The sequence below is a fragment of the Eutrigla gurnardus genome (assembly GCF_963514095.1).
Source record: "Eutrigla gurnardus genome assembly, chromosome: 21".
In the NCBI taxonomy this organism is placed as follows: Eukaryota; Metazoa; Chordata; class Actinopteri; order Perciformes; family Triglidae; genus Eutrigla; species Eutrigla gurnardus.
The window spans coordinates 8,607,326-8,632,441 of record NC_139932.1 but is presented as its reverse complement, the minus strand read 5'-3'; the positions used below and the strand labels follow the sequence as shown (position 1 = coordinate 8,632,441).

General features: G+C 43.5%; 1 protein-coding gene across 10 annotated transcripts in view; it reads right to left on the bottom strand.

Moving 5' to 3' along the window:
- The window catches only part of magi2a (membrane associated guanylate kinase, WW and PDZ domain containing 2a), a 180,908-nt gene that overhangs the window by 128,746 nt on the left and 27,046 nt on the right, over positions 1-25,116 (bottom strand). The window lies entirely within an intron of this gene.

Here is a 25,116-nt window from a genome sequence, read left to right as displayed (position 1 = left end):
GAGTGAGGGAGAGCGACCGTTGAAGCGCGGCTCCGGCGGTGGGGACCAATCTCACCGAGATCCCTTTTTTTTCCCTCTCTCTTGGATCCCTCCAGATTCTCAGGTGCTACAATGCCCCCCGTCTGCAGCACGGGGTACTACATCTGTTTTATATGACTCGTTGAGATTAAAAGCCATCCCCCGTCACATCACATGCCCCCGTCGGCTTGGAGCCTGCACATGGCCTGGATCTGACCTCCCTCCACTGTCAACAACCACGTGGTGCTTCAGTCAAACAGTGTGCTGTCTCACTCCACAATTCCTCCTAATTATGTTGCTGTTTGTACAGAAGCTAGTGTTTTCTGGTGGCTCTTTTTTACACATTCTGGTCATGCAATCTTTCCATTCATCTCCCCCTCCTCTTCCCGCCTTTGCTTTGGTGAGGACACATTTTCCTATATTTATGTTCTTGTACACACATTTGCACAGCGCGGAAACGCAGCTCGACTTTGAGGACTACTACCTTGAAAAGGAACAGAACAATGTCAGATTTTATGGGTTGTACATCAGGATTTGAAGCGATAAAATGGAGAACATATGAAAGAGTGTGCAGACTTTGCTCATCTATAAATAAACACGCTGTAAGTCTTCGTGGCATAGATTCAACAAGGTGCTGGAAACATTCCCTCTGATTTCGCTCCATATTGACATAATAGCATCAGGCAGTTTCTGCACATATGTAGTCTTCAAAAACCTAAAGGAAGTCGGGCTGCCTACAACGGAGCTTTCATGTATCCCTGATCCGCTGTATCCCAAAGGTGCAGAACATCACCAGTCTGATCCGTTGTTACACGGTAGGATGGATCCAAGCTTCCAAGTCGGTGCCAAAATTCTGACTTTTCCTCTCTGGACCGTCTGTAAACATCAGAGACGGCTGTGTGTGAAAATAACAGCAGATCAGCAGTTTCTGAAGTACTCAGACCATCCCTTCTGGCTCCAGCCGTGCCACCTTCAAAGTGACTTTAATCACCTTTTTCTTTCCTCATTCTGATGCTCGGTTTGAAATTCATCACATGCCTTCGTCCACGTGCCTTAATCCATTGAGTTATTGACACGTGATTGGCCGATTAGATGTTTAGAAGAGGCCATTTTCATTCCCACACATCACAGAGGAAAGCAGCTAATTCCCCTGCTGAAGAAACTGGAACCAGAAATGTTTGTAATTTGAGCTTAATGACTCAAACTAGTGGTTTTCAGACTTCTCCAGTGTCAGCCGGAAAACATTTAAGCCCCATGTCCCAAATGCATTAATCAAATTGAATTTATTAATAAACTGGATTTGATTCAATTCATGTTAAATGCATTCCGTTTCGTGCAAAAGTTTAACTTCTCCCAAACTGTTTGAGTTGTTAGACATAAAGACAAGATGTTCCTGCTACATTGACTGTGCACCTGAGAGCGAGACAGGCTCCCTCATATTTTGAATTTAACTTGCATGTTTGAACGATGAGCATCACAGATTTTTGCTTCCCCGTCACAAATCTGTCCATTTTACACTCAGCGTGAACAAATATCACAAACACACTGTCATAGCTTCGCACGGGCCCGAGAATTCTTTGTTTTTCCATCGATCCCAAATAAACCACTCATTCAGCTTCAACCAACAGAGGAGCCGAGCTTACATGAAGCACAAGGCTCCTTTTACTGGCACCGAGCAGCAGTTAGAAAACACAGCTCTCCCTCAATATGACCCAATATCTGGCCATGCAACCAAAAATAGATTCTGCGTTTGTGTGTGTGTGCGCACATACATCAGCGGAGTCCAATTCTAGCAGTGGCTCCACTGGTCTGGAATCAGTGAGGTGTGTGAGAGCGAAGGAGGTCATTTAAACAAAATGTGAAGCTCCATCTCGTTGCTCTCGAGGTTGTTCCTCATCGGTTCTCGCAGCTCTGATGTCACCGCTGACATGTGACACCGCCGGCGGGGGGATGGAGGTGGGAAAGGGAAGAGGAGAACTTAGACATTGTGGGGTGCCTCAGGGAAAAGCTACTTGCTGGTGCATGAGCCAGTCGCTTCTGTGTCTAGCATGTTTGGGAGCCGGACGCAGCCATGAGAACTGTTTCCATAGACAGATGGCTGGATGAGAATCATTGTTGCTATGTACAGGAAGAGACTCCAACATCTAAGCTCAGCAGGTGTCATGTAATTCCCCCGGGAGGCCGGTAGAGAGAGAACAGCCTGTGGAGAGTCAGAAAACAAGCGAGCAGCTGGTTCCTCTGGGGGGAACCGAGGTGCTGTACTGCCTCCTACTCCGCCACAAACTAGTGAGATGGAGCAGCACTCTACTTTAAAGGCATGGCAGTTCTTAACACATGGCCTTATGTTCTTCCCCATTCATTTACTCACTGGGAATTATGCTTGCATGTCTGGTGAATTATGCATGGTTTATTGACTTTTGTTTGAGGATGCTGCTGCTGGCTGTCGCAAACACCACAATTACCGACACAGCACGAGCGCCGCTCGCTCTACTCAGGTCAATACTGTGCGCAGATTAAATAAGTACCAAACAAAGACTTTCGCCGCATTGTGGCATTGGAGTCTTCAAAGTCTCCTGCAGAGGTCGGAAAACTTTCTACGCTACCCAAAAAAGAAATCCAGCGTGGCGGGTGAGCAGACATAAGTCAGGGCTGGGAGCGCTGTCATCAGAGCAGCGCCGACAATATTTATCACACCCTGCTCTGAGGGCACCCGGCGGCACTCACATATGTGGCATTATCACACTGTGCGCATATGTGTGTGTGTGTGTGTGTGCATTTAAGTCAGGGGGAAGCGCCAGCAGACAGCTGTTTGGATAATCAGACTAATTAAAAGATCAGGATGGGCTTAAAACCTTGCCAGTTTCACCAGACGCACACTGTGCTCTGTTGATTAGTCCTCCAAACATGTATGAGGCCAAATCTGTGATGGAAGAGCTGGAATCCATAAACACCTATGGGTGTACACGCACACACACACACACACACACACACACACACACGAAACCCGTTTTGTTCAAATACTTCTGTCCCTGACGACAAATCACAAATGCATTTAAAACCTTCGGATCCAACTTGCAAAATAGACAAACAATGTATGTTGATTAATTTGTGGGATTAGTTGCTGAAGATGAAAAGGAAAAGTAAGCTCAAAACTGAAAGCAAATACACCGGTTTATAAAATCTGTGGACTACAGCAGCTGTTTGTTGTTACACAGAAAAACCTGCCTTTTAAAGAAACGCCACTAATTTCCTGGAATTCCAGCCTTGAAACAAACAGTCTCTCCAGCTCTCCACCTCTCCAAGTCCCACAGGTGATTACGCTTGTGTTAATGCTGACCATCTCCAGTTTGCCCATCGCCATGATAATTCACTCAGCCCACCAGCTGCCTCGACTGTGTGCGAATCTGCAGAATCTGTCTCCTGGTGGAGGAGACCTGGTCTCCTGGTCTTGCTTTCCAGTGGCCAGACTAAGCAGCATTGGAGAGCAGACTGGTACGTCACATTTCTGAACCTGCCTGAACACATGGCTCCATTTATCCCTTTCCAAACATGCTCTGTGTGCAGGTGTATTTTGACTTGGATAGGGCTATTACAGTTTAATGTCCTGACATCTGTATCTGGTGTGTTGCTGGAACAACGCCGGCGAGCCACGATGCTGGCTGAACTTCATCTGAACCTGCCTCTGCATTAAAGCCCCGTGATCACACAAGGTGCTCCACCTCCACCGAGCAAACTAATCTGCACGCGCGTTCTCTGTTGGGCGATTTGCATACGGGCCCAGGACTGGACGAACACAGGCGGTCCACCTGCTGAGGCTTTAATGAGTGAATGCCCACAGCTGGAGTCTGCATGTGGGAGGAAAATACAGTAGCACTAATACTAATACTGGAATTGGATTTCACCACATGAGCCCGTATGTGTGTGATATGGCTGTAGGATTTAAAATCCCAGAATAGTTTTCTTAAGGACATCAACCCACTCGGTGTGGTGTTTATCAAAACACGCTGTGATGTGTGCCACAGGTTAGAAGAAAGGGTGTCATACATAAGCAGGATAATATTGATTAATGATGGTGTTGACCCGCCACTGACCTCCATCAGGCTGCGCCGTTCTATATCAAGCCAACCATCAAAGAGGTAAAACCGTCCTCTGTCCCTGTACTTAGCTGTATTTAAACCTCTGGATCCTACCTTCGCCGCAGAAGAGAGCTAAATTTGGCTGCTTTTAGTGGCAGTTTTAGCTGAAAGCCACTAGCCGCTGCTGCTGCTAAGTACTCCAGCACTCCATTATGTTTCCAGGTATACCACCCTTGAGAAAGGTTTGTGTTACACATCGAAGAGAAGCTGGACAAGAGCACATGGTGCAAGATGTGGGGAGTACAGGAGTGAATTAAAAGTGCACACCTTGCAGCTTATCTCCTTTACAACCATTTCCCCACTGTTGTTGACTTGCCCCATAAACACAGCTATTTGTCCATTCCAACCTCACCCTAACACCTTATCTACAATAAAACATGTCTAAGTGCTACCCATGACTCCTAAACGGCTTCCCTTGGGTTCTACTTCATATACTGACCTTATTTTTGCACATTTAAACTCCTATTTTAAACCAAATATGTGAAATTCATAAATCACTGCTGCTATTTTGTAAAGTAAAAGCTACTGAAAAACTTGTGTACTTTGGAAATAGGTACATCATATTGTTAGACATCAGCAGACCGACCTGCACACACAACAGCTTAAAGAAAACTTTTACTATTCACATTGGTATTCATGTTATTCACAGCACAAACAGGTGTCTATTGTACTCAACACTACCCAGATATTGGCCTCTCTCAACTCATGACATGTTAATCACACATCGAATGAAACAATGGTTTGTAAACCAACGCCCAAACCCAGAACTGATAATACATAATGAGGGGAAGTAAGGGGCAATCAACACCTCTTGTGTTACAGTTAGTTAATGAGGAGTTTTCACGACATTAAGTTTTCAGTGACTACATGAACTAATTGTTCATTTAACTCAGGATCTGCTCCTTCTATCCCGAAACCTCCCCAAGCTTTTACTGTAATTGCCTTACGTTGTACTGCCGCATGGCCAGCCAATAACGCATCAAATAGAATTAACCCCTTCCACCTCTCCCCTCTACACCACAGAGCTGCTTTGTCTTCCAAGGGGGAGATAGTAGTGAACAGTAGATGCTACATGGAATCAAGTGAAAGCTTGGGATTTATTTCAGATGCAACTCAACAGTAAGTTGTTCTAGTCTATAAACGGGGAATAAAAACAAATTAATTTATAAATTAATTAAATAAAAGGGCAATTTTACTACTATACTATGCAGACTAACATCATCACACATTACAAGCAAGCTAAACGGATCCACAACAATCTCAGCCTTCCAGTCACACCCAATTTCTGCATTCCCAAGATTGTTCAGGGACTCCAGTGTGCAGAAAACTGTTAAATAAGCGAAAATAACTGTTTTTTCCTCCAAACTGCATGGAAAGTGTTTCCCTCGCTCAAGAAATGCAGCCTCCTTCCCCGACAAGCTAGCATGAAATGGTCGGTACCGATGGATTCCTTCTCCGTATCACATGATACCAGGAGCTTTACTGTAGCTCTGAAACTGAGCCCGCTAAAGCCTCTGAAACACGGTGAAGTTGGCAGAGGACGCCGACGTCCGCGAGGAGCGGAGAACAACAAAGCCAGTCGCTGGTGGAACGCTGCTGTGTGATGATTCACCTGACATGCCTCGCTGTCTCCTCCCCTTCACTTCTTTCTGTTCTTCTCTTTCATTTCTCCTCCCACCTTCTTTTACTGTCACCTATTGTAGCTTATTTTTCTCCCCTCTTCCTTTTTTACTTGTCTCTATATTTGGAGAAGAAACATAATCCTCAAACGGGGGTTATCTATGTATTATTTTGTAGTGTCAGCAGTTTCAAGGAGCGACTGGAGGGGCTTTGTTTGCCTGATACAGTCTGTTGGAATGGGTCTGGGTTGACAACACAGACAAGTAAGTCAAAACCCTGACGCCTAATACAATGCATGTGTGACGCTAGCAAGTCGGCTGGGATGCAGGTGCAAAACAATTAATGTTTTGCACGTCTTTTTTTAGCTGCACGCTCCTGTAGAATATAAAAATCTAATGTGATGCACACTGACTGGAAAAAAAGGCTCAAAAACGAGGGTTTTACTTGAAGAAGCCTGAAGGGTCACTGATGGATGAGTCGAGTCATTGACTTTCAGGGGGCAGCCCTACTTCATGCACCACCAATTTCCCAAGGGTGCTGATGGACTTCGTTGTTCCACTTCTAGTATCCAGGACTCAAAGGTTCAGTCAGGGCAACATGATTTCAACAGAAACTTTTCAAAGGTAGAGGGAAAGTACATTTGTACAATGTTTTCACACTTTAGTTTAAAGAAGTTTGACTGTCAAATTCAGGCCACTGATCAATGGTAGACCATCTTGACAGAACTAACAAGCTAGAATATCAGGCGTGTGCCTAACGAGGGATGCATCAATCACACTTTTTCAGTCCTGATACAATACCTGGCTTACGGGTATTGGCCAATACTCGTGTACTCGTGTGCTTTCCTAACTTTTTTACAACAATTTAAATTCAACTGTAAACTTTTTAATGCATCAACAAAATTGGTAAAAACAAAACACATTTAAATCCAGTATATAATGTAGCCTATATAGTACATAAACATAGAATTGAAAAGATCCGCCTCGCTGTCAATGATTGGCCTGATACCAGATATCGGTATTTTTATTATTTTGCCACAAAACAAGATGAGCCACAATCAACAGTAACCTTCACACAACCCTAGCCACTGTGTCAATGGTCTACATTTGTGAAAATGTGTACTGGTGTGACTGGGCAGGTTGAGAAACAGGGTTGGACACTAAAGAAGAAGGCACTGAGAGTTAAAGAGTTAGAGTGAGATAAGGTGATTTCAAGTGGGAGAATCAAAACAGGGAGACGTTGCCAACAGAGCGAGCACGTCGAAGCTGCTCCCATATAACAGCTTTGAAGTCCAAGCGAGTGTGAAATAGCCTCACCTTGGTCGACTGGTGGAATAGTGCATCCAGACTCAACATGCTAATGTGACAGTGCCAGCAGCTCAGTCAGGTGGAAAACCTCCCCTCGCTTAACATGACAAGGATGCATCTGTTGTCAAACTGTCGCCTCAGAAACGCTGCGATGCTTCCACCGTTACAAGACACAAATAAATCCTCACCCCACCGAGGCTTTCAGGCATACGAAGTGGACAGAGTGGTGGAAAAAAAGGCAAAGCAGACAAACTCGGTGCTTAACAATTTGGTTGCCTTGACAACAATATTACGTTTACCACTGTAAAGGCAGCACTAAGAGACCCAGTGAGGCAAATCTCACACAAAGACGAATTTGACGCACCCCTGTTTTGTGTATCTGGGTGTGTCTATTACCTACAAGAAATACACCACAGAGAGATTCCAGCGCCTTCCAACCATGACACCCTGAGCATATATCGTACAGTAGTGTGATTTATTTGTATTAATAACGATGAGTCCTGATAAGAAAATGTGAATCCCTGTGTTGAACCACTGGAGCTTAGAGAAGTGATGATTGGTGCTGAGGAGAGGAAAATGGAGGCAATCAAGGGGCCAAGAAATAAACGAGAAAGAAGAGACGACGTGGTCGGCTTGAGGTTTCTCCCCCTGAGAGAGAAGCACACAGCGGAAAGAGAAGAGACTGGTAAAGATCAATATTGTGTTTCTTAATTGGGCTTTTATTTAAAACGCCATGTCTGCATCCCATGATAGAGCCATTTAGCTGTACTGAGCCATGTAAACATCCATAAAGCAGATGAGAGGGGAGGAGTAGGGCTTCTGACAATGTAAAGAGACTATATAATTGTGATTTGCACTGCAATTCTCATGCATAAATTGTATTGGTCTATTTTGTTGGTACATTGTATTGGAGATCTACATGTTGTGTGCAAAAATCACAAACCTGTTGATTATGAAAAGAAGATGTCGATAGATGAAAATGAACAATAACTTTATAATGGTTTATACAGGATCATTATAGCCGTTATAATTCAAAACTTTGACCTCTTACAGCTCATAAAGACAGATATAAGAACACTGTGACCAAAATAACAGCTGAATAAAATAAATGCAGTCAGACAGGTTTCACAAGTTAGCCAAGGCACACTGTAGTAAAAACTGTTGAGTGCATCCGATATTTTGGGTGCCCTAAGTTTTGTTTTGTTTACCTCAGATAAAGCTCATCCATCTATTCTCTTTCACTTATGCGGGTCCACAGGGGCAGCTAGGTTTTCCAGCTTTTCCCCCCGAGAACCCTGAGGTGTTCTCAGGCAAGAGATGCCCGACCCTCCTCAGCTGGCTCCTTTCACACTGAAGGAGCAGCGGCTCTCCTCTCCAGATGTCTGAGCTCCTCATTCTATGTCTAGGGCTAATAAAGTGGTTTAGATGAAGTGTTTACAAACGGTTTGATCGTCTGATCATAAACGATAGGAATCACGGCCAAACTATAGAAATAATGTTGTAAAAGACTGGAATAACCCTTTAGTAATGTACAGTTTATTAAAACAATGAATCTTTCAGCTCAACACAAATATCATCATTTCTTAGTTTACGAGTAAGGCGACATCAGGCTTGACTTAGAGATTGCTTTCCTAATTTTGCAAAACCAAATGTGAAAAAATGACATGGATCTAAATTTACAGAATTATTGTCAATTAAAATAATGGTACCCGATGTCATTAATTCATCTATCTGAGTCAGGATCGGGCCGTGTATCTCTAACGAGAAGCAAACTAATGCTCTTGTTTACGCTGCAGCACATTTCCGTCTCCCTGAAGCTTGACCATCGATGTCAACAGTCTGATTGAAATGAGTGATGGCTGAGTTAGGAGCAACCCCAACACAGTGGCAGGAACCCGGGGCTTATTTATATCAATGGGATGCGAGCTAATAGCCGGGCCGTAATGGCTGCCACCGGGCTTCCTCCTATGCGTCGTCACCGTTAAAGCACAGCGCTCATTACACCTTGCTGGGGCCAATTTGATTGAGCTAACCCAATCAAAGCCCAGGAGCGCTCCGGTCTGCTGAGCTCGGCAGCGGCGGTAATAGAAGCTGATGGGAGAAAGATTAAAAAACGCTGCTGCTGAGTCACGATATGCGCATCCCACATTCACGGCTACTCGCGCCGGCAGAGAGGAATTATGGGGAAACGGTACGGCAGCCGCCCGCGTATTTTTTTTTTTTTTCCTAGAACCGAGATGATATTCTATGCAAATGTTTCTTTAGCAAGGGTAATAGGGTAAAGTGGCGAGCTGTTGAATATTCCTTTTTAATTATCTTTTAATGAACTGTGACAATGTGAGGCTCAGAGGGGAAATGTGGATGAAATATTTGCTCGGAATTTAATTTTATAGAGGGGAAGCTGCAGGAGGCGTGTACAGTGATGTTGGCCTGATTTCAGACACACACACACACACACACACACACACACACACACACACACACACACACACACACACACACACACACACACACACACACACACACACACACACACACACACACACACACACACACACACACACACACACACACTGCATTCACAAGAGCTGAACGTAATCCATCAAGTCTTTCTCTCTCCACACACTCACACTCAAGTTGAGAGTGATTTACTAGTTCTTTCTCACTGACTCACCCTCAAACACACACACGTTTACGTCTCAGATTTATGGAGAGCGAGCCCAGAGTGACCTACACACTTGCTGTAGCTCCAACAACCGCCTCGTCACAACCTGCGCTGTCAAAACAGCCGCCACACACAGCCAATCACCGCACACTTCAAAGGCCTTTTTGCCCAATTGCATTTGGCAGCCTGACTCCAGATCACAGCTTACTGAGCGGAGCGGAAAACTGTTTCTGAGTTAACATCTCCCCCGGCAGAATGCCTTTTGTGGACAAACCAATACAGCGCAAACGGAAACGGAGACGCAAACATAAGCAGCGCTCACACCACACACAGCCAACACAGGCCTGCACCCCGAGGAACAGGACGCCCGGAGTGGAAGCTGCAGAAGGTGTGGATCATTTGAGGTAATCAAACACCAAGAGGGACCCACGTCAGGTCAGATCTCAACAGGATTTCAACATGAGCCCGTTTAAAGCTCCACTGTTGAACGGGGACCACTCAACAAGCTGTCATTTTGGCGCGCGGAGGAAGTTTTTTTGGGGAGGGAAATGTGTTCGGAAGCCTGAATGCCTACAGTGCATAATCAAGCAGCCAGTATCTGGGACGTAGTCCTAAGGAAAAGGTCATCTGCATAGTTTGAGAGATGCAGCATGCAAATCAACTGCTTTGCATTTGCATGGGAATGAAGCTATGTTCAGTTTTAGTCTCGACTTGGCTCAGCATCTGTGGTGGACGCAGCCTGACACAGTTTTAGTGGTTTGTGGTGACACAAACTTGAAGCTGCACCAATCTTTTTATTTAGATCAACACTGTTGCTTTTTAGCCTCTCGGATCATTATTTTGTTCAGATTCCCTCTCAAAGCTCAAACAGCAGATAAAGTTACTCCCTGGTGAACACAGTTGAGCTTTCTGCAGCTAAAGAGCCAGAAACTGACACTTTATTTCCCCTTTAAAAGCTAAAAAAACTGTTGATTTTTAATTTCCTGTTGAACAACTCGGTATTTCAGCTCTAAAAAAAGATAAAACACAAACTCTAAATATAGCACTCAATCCAGAGGGGACTTTAAAAAGAAAAGAGGCAGTTAAAATCTCATGAAGCATGCCCTTTTCTAACCTGCCCATGAACCGTGTGACTACGACTTTTGGACTACCAGCTCTCCCCGAGACTCCGATCCGTCTCACACACACATTTGTCACCGTACACTTTGTAGTTGTAGCTTTCGCCTGCATGTTCCCCCTGTGAATAAAGCTACAACCGGCTCATCCAGGTCTGCCCCTTCAGCTCAGCCAGTGCAACCGGTCAACCATCTCAAATTCTCCCATGTCACCCTGCGTGCAAACATCCGAGTCGCAGGCCGCCCGTGGCTGTCTGCACTGGATTCAAAGCACTGGTGCTGGCACACATAAAAGGCTGTGAAAAAAGCTGCAGTCCATAACTCAAAGCCAGCTAAAGACTCACAGCTCCGGGTATCTTCCCTCACAGACCAGGCAAAGTTCCCCTCCTAGTTTCCTTCCAGCAAACAATCACACCCCCGCATGGCCTTCTTCATAGCTTCTTTCCTACACGGTTATTGTTGACCCAGCAGACATTTAGGCCATTCATTAATGCAATTCGGCATTTTGTTGGCCCTTTATTGTTTAGGTACTCAGGTGGAGCCGACGAATGCAGACGGAAGCAATATCCTGATGAAAAAGAGGGTTTCCGTGTTTGTTTCTCAAGAGCAAATTCAAAGAATGCAATAATCAAGCGAATGGAAAAGTACTCCTCGTTGTAAAGACATCAGGACTTTGACCTTGTGTATTTTCTAAATCTGTAAATATCCCAACGGATGAATAGAACTGAGGGCTGCAGATCCATAAGAGACAGAAAAGTACATCAGGCAAGCAAACAGCACTTGATCAGGCGAGGCATTTAAATTCTGAGGGCTAACAATTAAGTGTAATACCCTGTAGAGCAAGAATGAGGAGGAAAACCAAAAACAAAATCCAAACAGGCCATTCTACTCTCCCAATAATGACTGCGCAGAGCATCTCATTGATTTTTCTGCATGCGAGAAGAGGTTAATTACAACCTCAGCAGCGGTCAGCACCACGCACTCGTCTGTAGGTAACAATAAAAGCCTGAGCACCACTAAGTGTGAAAGTATGGGGAACAAAAACACGAGAGAAGTTCTCATGCAATAAACGTCCGGCCGGTTCCAGTTCCATTGAACGCTTGGCACAAGGAAATTGACCCCAGTCTGAGTCTCTACAGCGGAGCAGCCGATGAAAACAGAAACGCTGTTTTCCCTTCACTGATCTATACCGCCCATTTATTTTCTAGGGCTCCCTAAAGTGCTTGATTGTGTTCTTGAGGGAGAGTGCATTTTTGGGGAAAAGAGCACTCGACATAAAGGCTTTCATGACTTCAAGAGCAGAGGAGAAAGGAGCTCTCTACAAGGCCGCTTTCAAAGCTAACCTTTGATACGAGCCCTCGATGTTTTGCATGTTCTAGATCTCATTTATTAGTCAACAAAATGGCAGAGTGGTTTGGTGAACTGGAAGCTGCTCACCACCAGCGGGGGCACGGCGAAGATCAATGTTAAGCAGATGATGGATTACCTGCGACTGCTCCATGATTTTAAATATAATAATAATAATTGAAGGCTATGACTGCATTGTTTATTACGAGGTTTGTCAGATAGAGGGTCTCGCTCTTGTCTGTCATCTCTTCCAACAAGATGTGTGGCAGAAGAAGCCACACACAGCGGCAGTAGCCATCTAGCTGCTTACGGTACGGCGTTGGGGGAGGGAGAGAAAAGGTGAGAAAAAAACAAAAAAGATTAAGGAGGTGACTAATTATTTACAAGTCGAATTATATGCGTGATATCAACTTTTCATTTTTAAAAATATGCTGCGGGATGCGTTGGAAGTAAAATGATTTACTGTTCATTATGAACGACTACAACGACTACTACTAAAAAAAGACACCACTCTATAAAAGCAAGGGAAAAGGCTTGCTTTTGTAGTTTATCTGCACCACTAGGGGAAAGTCCACCTGTCATGTCCCATCACTGTTGCATGCTGGTTCACGTAATCCAAGTAGCTGAAGGCTGCAGAGGACTCAAACTCCATCGACTGGTGAACCTCCTCTTGCAGCCTCAGCCTGGGACACCAATCCATGCAGTCTTGCAGGATCCCCCCCCCCCCCCCCCCCCCCGACTTGGTCCCGGCCGCCCGCCCGCTCCAATCGCCCGGGGCTAAGTGGGAACACGCAGCATGACATGAGAATGAGTCTCCAGCTCAGAGCCCGCCGCAGACGCAACTTCTTGCTCCACTGTTCATCAGCATCAAAGTCAGACCCGGTGACATTACTTCCAGTGTCTGGGCCAGTGGAGCTGACCTCTGACTACATCCCCAGTCTCCTCTTCAGACATGTTTACCGACGGAGCAGTGAGTCCGTTTCAGTTACAAATGAAACGGAGCCCAAGCTGCCAGATATGAAATTGAGCCGCCTCATTGACAACAAACACTTTCAGCCTTGATATTTCCTCTTGCGTGAAGCTCATTACACCTCGTTTCTTCTCTCCTCCCCCTGTCTCACCCCTCCCTGCCATAACAAGAGTAGTGTCTTGCAGAAAAGCTCCGGAGAGGGAGAGGTTCATCAGCAAATGGCTCCCTAAAACCCAATCTCATTTATATGCAGATGAAATAAATATTGATGTGCTGCCATGCTCTCATCGCGTGTCGCCTAATTGATGCCAGCGTTCTTGAATCACTCGCGCTAGGTATGACTATTGGCAAGAGGCTCGCTAGGTGATGTGACTTGTCGCAGACAAAACAATTCAGAGCAAGCACTTAAAGTGAACAGACAGGCAGACAGACAGTTACACGGCCCCCCTGAAACAAAGCAAACAAAAGAAGTGACATATGGGTGAGCGAGACCGACTGCCTGAGATGATTCATTGATGGGTGGGTGTGTGGAGAATACAGATATGAAGCGCTTTAGGATATCTCGTCATCCTCTATGGAGGCGCTCGCACAGATAATAGCTTACAAATGCATTTAAAAAGCCAACAAATGTTGTTTTGCATTACTATATGAGAATTCTGAAGAATGCATTTATAAAATAATACGACTCCCATAAGTTCCCAGAACTCAAAGTGAACACTTTTTTGTTGTCCTTCCAATAGTCTAATGGTACAAAAGGATATTCAATTTACAGCGATATAAAACAAGGAAAGCAATAAATCCTCATTTCTGACAAGCTGGAGCCAGAGACTGTTTTAGCATTTTGAGCCGTGCTGTCTGCCAGCCAGTCCTCCAAACCTGCAAAACAAATAAGGGTGCAACATAACACAACGCTCATGTTCGGATCGCATCATGGATTTGAGTCAAGGATCAGATCAAGAGAAAGCAGATTTTTGGTTGTTTTGTTTTGTTTTAGCAGCATAAGGCTGGAGATTATTGTATTTTCCACCGAAGCCGCCACCAAAATTACTTTCAACTGCTCTGAAGTCAGCGCAAACCGTCAATTACTAATCGATTCATAGCATTTATAGTTATTTGAATAGAAAACACACTTTAAATGATCCGGAAATAAAAGATTGTATTTAAGTTTGTGCCTATGTTAGGAAGATCAAGTTTCTTGCCAAAGACTACATTTGACAAGATTATACTGTACGTCATGTTAATGATATGATTTACTTGAACGCTTTAACGCATCGTAATGTAGCTCAATGGAACCTCCGTAGCGGTTAGCTCTGCCAGCCTTCCTAGCTCTCCACCTGCAGATTTAAACATAGATTTGTCCACATGTAGCGGCATCAAGGATCGGCGAAGCATTCATGCTTAGTGCACGATCACTTAACATCCGCCTTTAACCATCTGTGGTAAAACATTCATTCAAATTAGGATGGCTAAAGTGTTTAATTAATCTGCGTTTCACAACCGGCAACTACAGTCGGTTACACAAATAGAAACTTCCATCTGTTTCGTGTTTACTGCTTTCATTAAATAGACATGGCACTTTTAACCAAAGCGCTTAAAATGTGCCTCCCATTCACCCATAGACACACATACACACACACACACACACACACACACACACACACACACAAGCACACGAATCAATACCATGCAAGACCCTAACCTGCCCACTGGGAACCTTCTTGCCCAAGGACGCTTTGGGGATGGAACCGCCAACCCTGCGATTAGTAGTCCAATTAGCAAAATGTTACTAGTAAACCAACACGGTGAACATGGCAAACATCATACCCACTAAATATCTGTAAATTAGCATACAGATGCTGGCTTTAAGCCCAAAGCACCACTTTGCCTAAGTGCAATCTCACAGAGTCACTAGCATAAGCACTGGGAAAAATAATCGCCTAATCGTTTTTGCAGTAAATACAGTCATTTAAAGATTTTCACATTTGAGATACGACGTTATTCTATATTCCGGCAGATCAGCTTAATTGCCGTCTTCCTCAAATCGAGTTAACCGTCCAATTATCCGATGGAGCATGTCTGCTGTGCTTCCGTGTGGCTTGCTACGAGTCGTGTGATCAAATCACATAGCAATCTGCAGGTGACTGTCATTAGCTGAAGGACCTGCAGGAACGTTGTCAAGCACACAACAATTAAGGTAAAAGCGTTAATTAGTTTGACTCGAGCCGGCTGCTGTCTACGTACAAAATGGAGTAAATACATTTCAAGTACAGGATGATACGCGGGGAGACGATACGCGGGGAGACGATACGCTCTCGTTGTGACTCGTATTAAGAGGTTTAACAAACACTCAAGTGCCTTCGAGAAGCTACAGGAAATCAGGGAGAAACATTGTGCTTCAGGCCACACACTCGGTTATCAGCAGCAAAAAACGTCTCCTGATATTCATGAAAGTCAGTGACGTAATAAGTAAGAGCGTCATTCTGTTTTAATAAGCACTAGCCTCATACAATCCTTCTTTTAGTCTGTTCTCAATGAGACATTTGTGACAATCCATCAGAGAGCTGTGGGTACGCTTAGTCAATAGACAAAAATCAATCAGCAACAACTTTAATAATTCATCATTTTAAAGGTAGCCTGCAGATACTGCAATACAGTCGTGCTTTGGTTATGTTTTCTCACCCAAAAGCACAGAGGTTGAACAAACGTGAACAAGCATATCCTTCCTTTCAAACATTTGCAAAGTCGATTATGTTAGATATGGTATAAATCAACAAGTCTTCTTCCTCCCTGACATTTCCTCTAGCACACGGCTACATTTCTTAAAGGGATAGTCCGGGTGTTTTGACGTGGGGTTGTTTGATGTAAATTCATTTTCCATTCAAAGAAAAGGGACAAAAATACTCTGCGTAAGCATTTTCTCAAAGTGAAAATCTGAATCAGCAAAATACCGGAACACAAATTAGAACTAGCTGGGAAAATTGCAATAGGTACATCTGTAAATTGAACACTGCAGAAATCGATCGAATATACACTTTGTTTGCAGGGATTCTTTTACAAAGAACAATATTGAGTGTCCTCCACGAAGCAGCATAAAGAGAGCGACTTGGATCAGCACCCTTATCGGACAAATAAAGAGCGTGATGCTGATATCAGGTCTGACATTTTGATATGGGGGACAATGTGCATCTAGTAGAAAGTGTGCCGTTAGTTCAGAAGCAAAGTTGTCCAGCGCTGTGCTCCAGCAGCGAGCGCTGCAGAGGGAGCGAGGGCCTGAAGCCCCAGTCCTATTTTCAGCTTCACTGGGCAGACAAGAGTAGAGAGCTGGGCCAACTCAGGGCAGTCAGGATCAACCCCAGCCAGCTTTAACCCTACACACTCCACTTCACACGCATACGCACACAAAGTGGCTCGCTCCAACCGCCACCGCTCCAACGCAAGGCCTACACGCAGCCGTGGGCGCGACTGACATCGGGCATATAGACCCTTTTACAGTTTGTAAGCAATGATGGTGCATTGAAGTGTGCGCATGCAGTTTGGCAACGGAGGGCAAACGCTTGTCAAGCTATGCAAGGTCATTAAGCAGCGGAGATCACGAATACGACCTTTAACAAATGGACTTTTACAGATCTGGGTGCTATTAATGTGTATTCATACGCCACTTTGTTTGCCAACTAGGGCTGGGCATCGTTCCAAAATCTTGGATTCTGAGTCCGATATTGATTCCTTAAATTCTAAACAAATACCACTTTTTCCCAATACTTTGAGTGAATGAAAATCTCATAGCCTAATTCGTCGACCAATTATATTTCGCTTCAGATCTGCTTAATTAACATGAACTGCTCTGAAGATGGACAACGGCCCGATGCTGATGATTTTCAAACTATCTAATTCAATTCATGTAATTAATCATGAGAAGGATGAGTGTTGAAGGAAGACAGCCCACTGCTAAGTAGCTGCAGTGACAGTGAAGCTACATAAAAGTGCACGGCCGTCAGTGGACACATTCTGCAGCATCATTAACTAGCTGCCTGTTGTTAACCATCGACACATGGGCTGCCAGGCAGCGTTACACATGGCTATTTGGCTCGCGATTGATTGTCAAGTGAAACGTCACGGCATTTCACCTCATTAGAAGCGATCAATCGCATTACATTAGAGTCAATGCCATTTACAGACGTGTTACCACTGCGATGGAAACGCAAGTGCCGATGTTGGTAAAGTGGTTGCTAGGAGACATCAGTAGCCCTGTCCAATCAGAAGAATAGGAGTCCCTTTGCCTTTTCGAACCCCGTCCTAATACACATGTATAACATTTGAACATCTGTGCTGTTCAACAGATTGTGTTCCCTGTATAACTGAATTAGAGTGGTGCCTCTCAGTCTTAAACTAAAGGAAATGCCGGGATGTTACAAAGGCCTTTTGTAAATGTGTTGAAATCCTTCAGTGCACATTTGCATTTCATGATATTCTTCCTTTTTACCCAAACCCAGCTTTACCACCCCAGCTCATTGTTTCAAATATTAGGAGACTGTGAAAGGCCTTTCTTCTGTAACACACTATTGATCCTTTGGAGGAAAGATTTGTCTTTTTTCCTTTTCGCCTGTCGGGCTTCGCAGCTCAAGTTAAAAGAAAAAAAACAAGCTTGTATTCGGTTTTCAGCGTCACGTTCAAGGACAAATCAGCAGGTCGTGGCTATTTGCTGGGTCATTGGAGGGGCTATCATGAATTTTCTTTTATGTTTCTCATAAAAGCTACAGTAGAGGCCACGGGAGTCATGCGTTTGTTGTAAAAACACCAAACAACATCAGACCCTCTTTCTTTCACGGCGTTTGATTCTTATTTGTGTGTGAGTGACCGATCAGATCTGAAGACATGTTGTCAGCACGCAAGATTAAACATTTATGTGGGGCGGAGAGTCTGTTTAAAGAGCTGAGCCACCCCTCGCCTCTCATTTGTACTCCTTGTATTCTTCTGCCTCATGTTTCACGTCCCATTTCTTTTTTTAGGTGAATGCTATTTCTGCATGCAGGTGTGTGCTCGTGTGAAAGAAGGCTGCGTAAGCATGAGAGTCAGAATGTGTGTGTGTGTTCAAAGTCGACATCAATGCTGTGTGGCAGAAGAGGGGGGGGGGGGCTACAGATGACTGCAGCTCGAGACTGCCCTCTATGGGGACTGACAAGCTCAGATGATTCAGCAAGCAGATAAAACCCAATCACACTAACTGCAAGGTAATGAGACATTTTTCAGAATAAGAGGAGCGTGATTCATTGCTGTGGGTTTCAAAGAGCCTCTGAGGTCCGACTGCTTTCAAACTTCTCTAAAGATTCAAGCTTGTTTTCCATCAACAAGATGACTATAATGAAGAACAAACATGACTTGAAGAATGCTATGATCAGAAATTATCCCGTATGGTGTTTTTGGAGTGCAGCCAGCGATTCGCCATCAATTATTTCCAGAGCGATGTTAAAAAAGTGATGAAACCCTCAGCTTTCAGCAGGTATTGGATTTGTCCATTTTAAAGTTTTCCAGACATAAATCATTCAACGGAGAGCATCTTCACAACTTTGCACACACCTCGCGCACCAGGAATCAAAGGACATTACTTGAGTGGAAATATAAAACCACCACAGGCAAGTTTGGCTTTTACAGCGAGGTCCACTCAGGCCCTCGTGATCTGAAATACAATTTCCAGTACTGAATTATGGGTTTACACAGAAAGGAATAAACAGCTTTTTCTTCAAAGGCAAACATGAAAGTCTGGACTTACAAAGTCACATGTCTTAGGGCAGGAGGCTGTCTGGAGGGAAGCGAACCAAAAAAAAAAAAAGACTTGTTTCTACCTGAATTCACGAGGAAGCAAATCATAGCTGTGAATTGATTTTTAAGGAGTAAATTTGGACTAGGGTGTTGTTGAAAAGGCCATTTTATTTAGCCACCCTATGACTATTTCTCATTACTTGCGGATTACCTCTTGAGTCCCTTATAATAAGGCCGGTGCTAAAGACAGTAATCACACTCCGTCAAATGCGGCGAGGGGAACAATGCCCTCATACATATAAAAACAGCAATTTTCTCCAACTATCAACTCGCGCTGCGGAAGAATTTGACTGCACTCCCTGCACTGGAAATAGGCAGCGACAGCATGATTGTATAACTCAACAAAAGGGCTGAACACGTCCATTAGGATGACCCGCTGAGCTCTTAGATGTAGGTTGAGAAAAAGTCTTGAGAAAGTTGAGAGTGCTGCTGTTTCCACTCACGCAGGAAGTACTTCCACCTTTTATTAGAGAGCTACGCTTGGATATCCTTAATTATTCAGCAGCTCTGAAAGTGGGATCTTTATAAAGTAAAACAGAGCAGACGTGATAATGCAGAGCTCTCTTCTCCGTCTCCGAAAAGACTTTGATGTCTTTTTCTCATCTGAGGCTTAAAAAAAAAATCATTCTGATGTCGGAGTATAAAAAAGAAGAATTTCTAACAGTGGAATAATCATTTCTGATAAAAATAAGACTCCATCTCTCCACTGACCTCCTTTTGACTTTTTGATCATCATACTTATTTTCTCAGCTCAACTGTGCTCAAGTATACAAACATTCATGAGCAAGACCCAGCCGAGGAAGTAGAGGTCACTCCTCTGTTCAGGGCTGCATCCGTATAAAACCCCTTCACTAGAAAACAACACATACCTACAACAATGAATTATTTTGCGAGGCACTACATCTCAATCTGATCCCAGACACGGTCTTCAATTCTTTTTGTGTCAAACCTGTCGGGTTCAATTACCCGGAGCAAGTGTTTTTCCGCCGCTCGCCCCACTTCTGTATCCTAATTGCTCATAAACAGTCGGTGCCCGGAGTTCCCAGGTGCAGTTGCAGTGGCAACTGCGCAATTAGTTCACAAATGAGTGGCTTATATTTGTAGCCTTGCAACTCTGAGATTATTCATCTCCCGGAGGTGGCCGGGGAAGCAGCCAGGAGATGCGTGCTCAGCACTCACCTGCTCTACAAGATGAAGTCTACAAGCAGTGTGAGTCAGACTGTCGTGACCTGAATGTAGGCCTGCGTCATATTTCACACATCACATGACAGACAGGAGGTTGGTACACGAATAGATGATTCAAACACTTATTTTTTTTTTACAGTACAGTAGAATTTGAGTGATTTATGTGGATTTTGATTGATAAATGTTTGGAAAAGTAGCTGATAAATATTTAGGGATCCACTATTGCTGTTTTGTACATGTTGTGAAGTCAGAGATACATCTGGTAATCTAACGCCGTCCAATAGTTCATAACATCATCCAGAGGGGCTCTGGGAATTTCACTGAGCTGTAGTCCTGTGACTAGCAAGACGCACATCGGCTGGTTTACTACAGCGGTATGAACCAAAATAAACTTTTCTTGTGATTTAATTGAAATAAACGGATAAAAATGATGCTGAAATAACTATATAATGATTACAATTTGTAAAAAGTTTGTATCATGGTTTGTAAGGTCCGTCTGCAAGACGACAAGCAATTTTAAAGTGCTTGTTTTCTGAATGGAGTTCGGATCGATCCGAGCTAGGCTATGCTAACACTGTAGCTGCTCCACCAACTCTTAAAATAACATCATCTAGATATAAATACGGCAGCGACCTTGTTGTTTGTCACATAGACAGTCTCTGGTTTATACCCAACTACACATCGTTTGGTTTACTCTGTACTAATGGGAGGTTCGATCGTAGACCTCGGGGAGACCACAGACCTGATTCATCGATGACAGGAGGAGAATCACAATGCTGATAGGCTTTTGAGTCACAGCAAAAGTTGAAATATTTCTTGCCAAACCAAAAATGTGCCTCATTCACCAACACAATACACAAATAACTTGTGTTTTAGGGCAGAGAGCATGGACTTTGTTGCAACAGCAGTGATTTTGAATAAGTCTGCTCCTCAGGTCACCTTCAGCAGTGAAACGTCCCGAGGCTTCATCGGTACACAGGCCAACCGTCTACGACACGGAGCCCCAAAGGCCCATAATCCTCCACCTGAGAGCTGCTGCAGCCCCTCTGATGGTTGTGGCTGTGTTGTTCATCATGGCTTAGCAACACACTGTGTTTATTCAAGACAAATGACACTTTACATTCCCCCCGACAGCGTTTCATATCAAATTATATTCAAGTGAGCTCCTTCAGTAGTGAACCAACACAAGCTTTATTCTCCTGAAAACAAATCAGCTTCATTTCCACCAAGATGGATGCTGAAGGCGAAGCTCCCAGTTTTAATAATCATAATACATTCACCTGAACGTTGGGACACATTAATATGCCTGCCTCATACACTCGTAGAGTAACCATTTTCAATAGTCTCAGAGTTTTCAATTTCAGCATTAGAGGCATAATGACATCTATTTTTCATTGAGATTGGCAGAGGACAGAGAAGTCAGATGTAAGAGTGTGAGAATAATTATTTGGGTGAAAGGAGACGCCGCTCAATGTGGAACAGCCGAGGATTGTCAGACGTGAGCTCAGAATTACTCAGTTACATTGTGTTACTTCATTTTGAATGAATCAAAGGTGTGTGTGACAGAGTCAAGTTCTTCACACACATTTCTTTGCTGGAATAACAAACCGTTAAAATGCAAGTGGCCTCAACCTTCTTGGTTATTGCATCCAAACAATAGTGATTTAACAAGTTATCATTCAGAGAGCTAAAGATGATGAAAATAACAAAATCCGAAAGGTTGACTTTTTTTCTACTCAACAATCATGACATGAACAGCAACTGATTACATTCACCTTTGGGCCTTTGTGGGGTTTAGGGGGCCTGTGAGGATGCAGCTGGTGTACGGAAACAGAAAAGAAAATCCAGCTGTTTTTTTTTATGTTAAAAGAAATCATCATGATGAAAATTCACCTTAAGAAAATATAATTTGCAATGCAATGTATTACAGAAATTGCTTTTTAAAAAGGGACTAATACATTTTATTACCCTAAGGTTCTGATCATTTGACGGTTTGTAATTGTTTTAAACAACAGTAAAGTGTAATCTATCCATCCATCCATCCATCCATCACTGGATACCAGGATATAGGACAAGGATAGCTATGGCTATGACTACAGTCTAACTGTAGTTACCAGGATCTGAAAAGAAAACACCACGAGGGAAATGTTTGAGATTTCTCGAGTTTCCATTGATTTAAACTTAACAATTTAGGTTTTAAAAGTTAGGTAACTTTTCGGTAGCGCAAAATTCATTCTATTCAACTACACTCATCACAAGATGAGCTCGTTTACTGGTGATCGGCGTCTTCTGGCAGCAGGAAACAACAGCGTTTGGGTGCAATGCTAGAAAAAGATAGATAGAAGCTCTTTGTCATTGCCTTCTAAAGGACTCGTATATATGGAACGCCACAGAAGTCATAATTTGCCTGTAATCGTCATGAGGACAATTGAGACGAACAATCAACTCTTTGAACATTCATACATACAAGCATTTAATCATCTGACAACCAACACCCAGCAGGATGATATCCAAAGCCACTACAACATTATTCATTTATTCAACTATTTTCTACACAGCCGCCTTTATGGCTGTTTTAGCAGCATTTAGGTGATTAAAAACTGCTTTTAATGTTTAGAAATGATTGTGGTCATGGTTAAACAGAACCGCCGGCGTGTCAGACATCTTTACTACTTGCACTTAATCCAAAATATACGCTCTGGTTTTAATATATGCATCTGCATCACATATTTCCACAATATGTGCGCAAACGCAAGGTTGATACGCAATAAAACACTTAACTCCATTACAATTCACGACATATTTTAGGGTTCATCATTATTTTAGCTTCTAAACTTTTATTGTGTGCTCATCTGACCTCGTTCTTTGTCTTCATTGGTTGTGATGGCATGTTTTCTTGTTTACTACTGTTTATTTATTCATTCTGTATTGTGTAATCCTCATCTTAAGGTATTAAGTATTTTTTTAAAGTGGGACACAAATACAGTTTTCTTTTTTTTCTCCACTCTCTCTCAAAGCTTATCAGAGCCTGAAAGAGCCTCAAGTAAAGAGAGTAACGACCAGAACCAGAACATCCTGCTCCACAATGGACCCAGATGCAAAAACCAGCAGCCAACAGGTTTTATTTCCTGTCTGCAATGAGAAACGACCGTACGCTGAACGGATGGCACATTATTGAAGCTGCACTGAAAGTAAACTATTCTTAGTGAGAGAGTGGGCGTCTTGCCCTGTTTCTGCAGGGCTTTCATAGAGGGATGAGCAGAGCACACTGTCTGGCATGTTGAATGCACATGCACACACATCGACAAACAAAAGCAAACGGCAAATTGCAGCTATTCACAAGTCTTTACACACAAACAAGCGTTTTTTTTCTCCCTTCTGACGTTGAAGTTCTGGTCCTGGATCTGCTGTAATTGCTGGTGCCTTTGCGACACCAACAGAGTCTTTGACAGTATCCTTGACGCACTAACTTGGTTATTAAACGCTGGCAACAGGCAAAGCCTCCTCCTTTTCCTCCCAGTAAAGCTCCCAGAAAGGGTTGGCAGCCAGGAAGTACAGACGTGAGATAACGCTAAGAAAATTAACAGAGAGAAAGAGGAAGTGAAATGCAGGAAGAGCCTACACCGAATACTCTACGACGAAAAAGAAACATTTGAGATTAGATTATGCGAGCGTGCGCGAGAGAGGCAAAGTGTGCGAGCTCGGCAGAGGAAAATCAGCAAAGCACCTGCAGGCTGAGACTGAACTTATTTCACTTATTTCGCCTGTGTTTCCACCCAACTGTCAAGAACATTTTAGGGCCAACTTATGAAATGTCACACACGAAAAAAAAAAACACATTCCACCACCTTTTCTAACCAAATGAATAAATGCATTTCCTGAGCAGCTAAATCGAGGGAAATGCTTCCATAAGAAAAAAGGTTGAGTTGCGTATGAATTGATGGGGGAAGTTATTATTCTTCTCTTTTCTCGGGGAATGTTTACCATATTTTACCTGAAGATGAAAACAACAAAAGCCACGTGATTAATGCCCCAGTAACACCCACGACGAGCACCTCATATAGCAGCGGGGGTGACCTTTCTGGGACCGTGTGGTGGGCACGCAACATTTCAGATTGCCCAAAGTCACTTCTCAGCTGCTCTGCCATGTGACTCAGACATTTATTGGAGCAATAATACGCTCATTAGAACATTGATTTCTTCCTCAAAATGTGCATTTTCCTCTCATTTGAGCTCAGATTTGTATGAGGCGTACGCAGCTGGAGCACCCTGGGTTTGCACTCGGTGGACTGAAAGACAGCAAACAGAGACGGCAACGGAGATCGCAAGAAATGGTATCAGACCGTCACAGCGTTCGCATCCCTCTCAGGCATTACTTCCATCTAATTTGTCTGTAATTAGATGACCAGGGTTTATCCTACTGGGTGATTAATTGCTCAGAAAGATGATGAGTCCATCCCCCCCACCCTCAACCTTCCAAGTAACCATGGCGATGAGAGTGGTGCAGTAATGTGAAGGAGATGCTGGATTGACACACAAAAACACACACAACTACTACATAAATGCTTCACAACCTGATTCCAGCGATATGGATGAAATCTTATATCATACCCATGTCATTTTACATCTCCACACAGTCAATTCTATGGAAACTCAACTGAGAAACTGTAGCAGGATGAAAAACAAAAAGAACTTAAATGAAAGTCAATCAACGCTAAATTAATCTACCACAATTCTGATCATAAATGACTCGTTTTAGACTCTTTTTAAAACAAAAAAAGACCAAAGATTTACTGGGTCTAAAATGTTAATTTCTCTGATAATATAGTGAATATCTTTGGGATAAAACAAACTATTTTAAGACGTCGCCTTAGCCCTTGGGCCACTTTGTCAACGTTTTATTCCGGAAAATAACTGTGATTTTAATCAATAATAA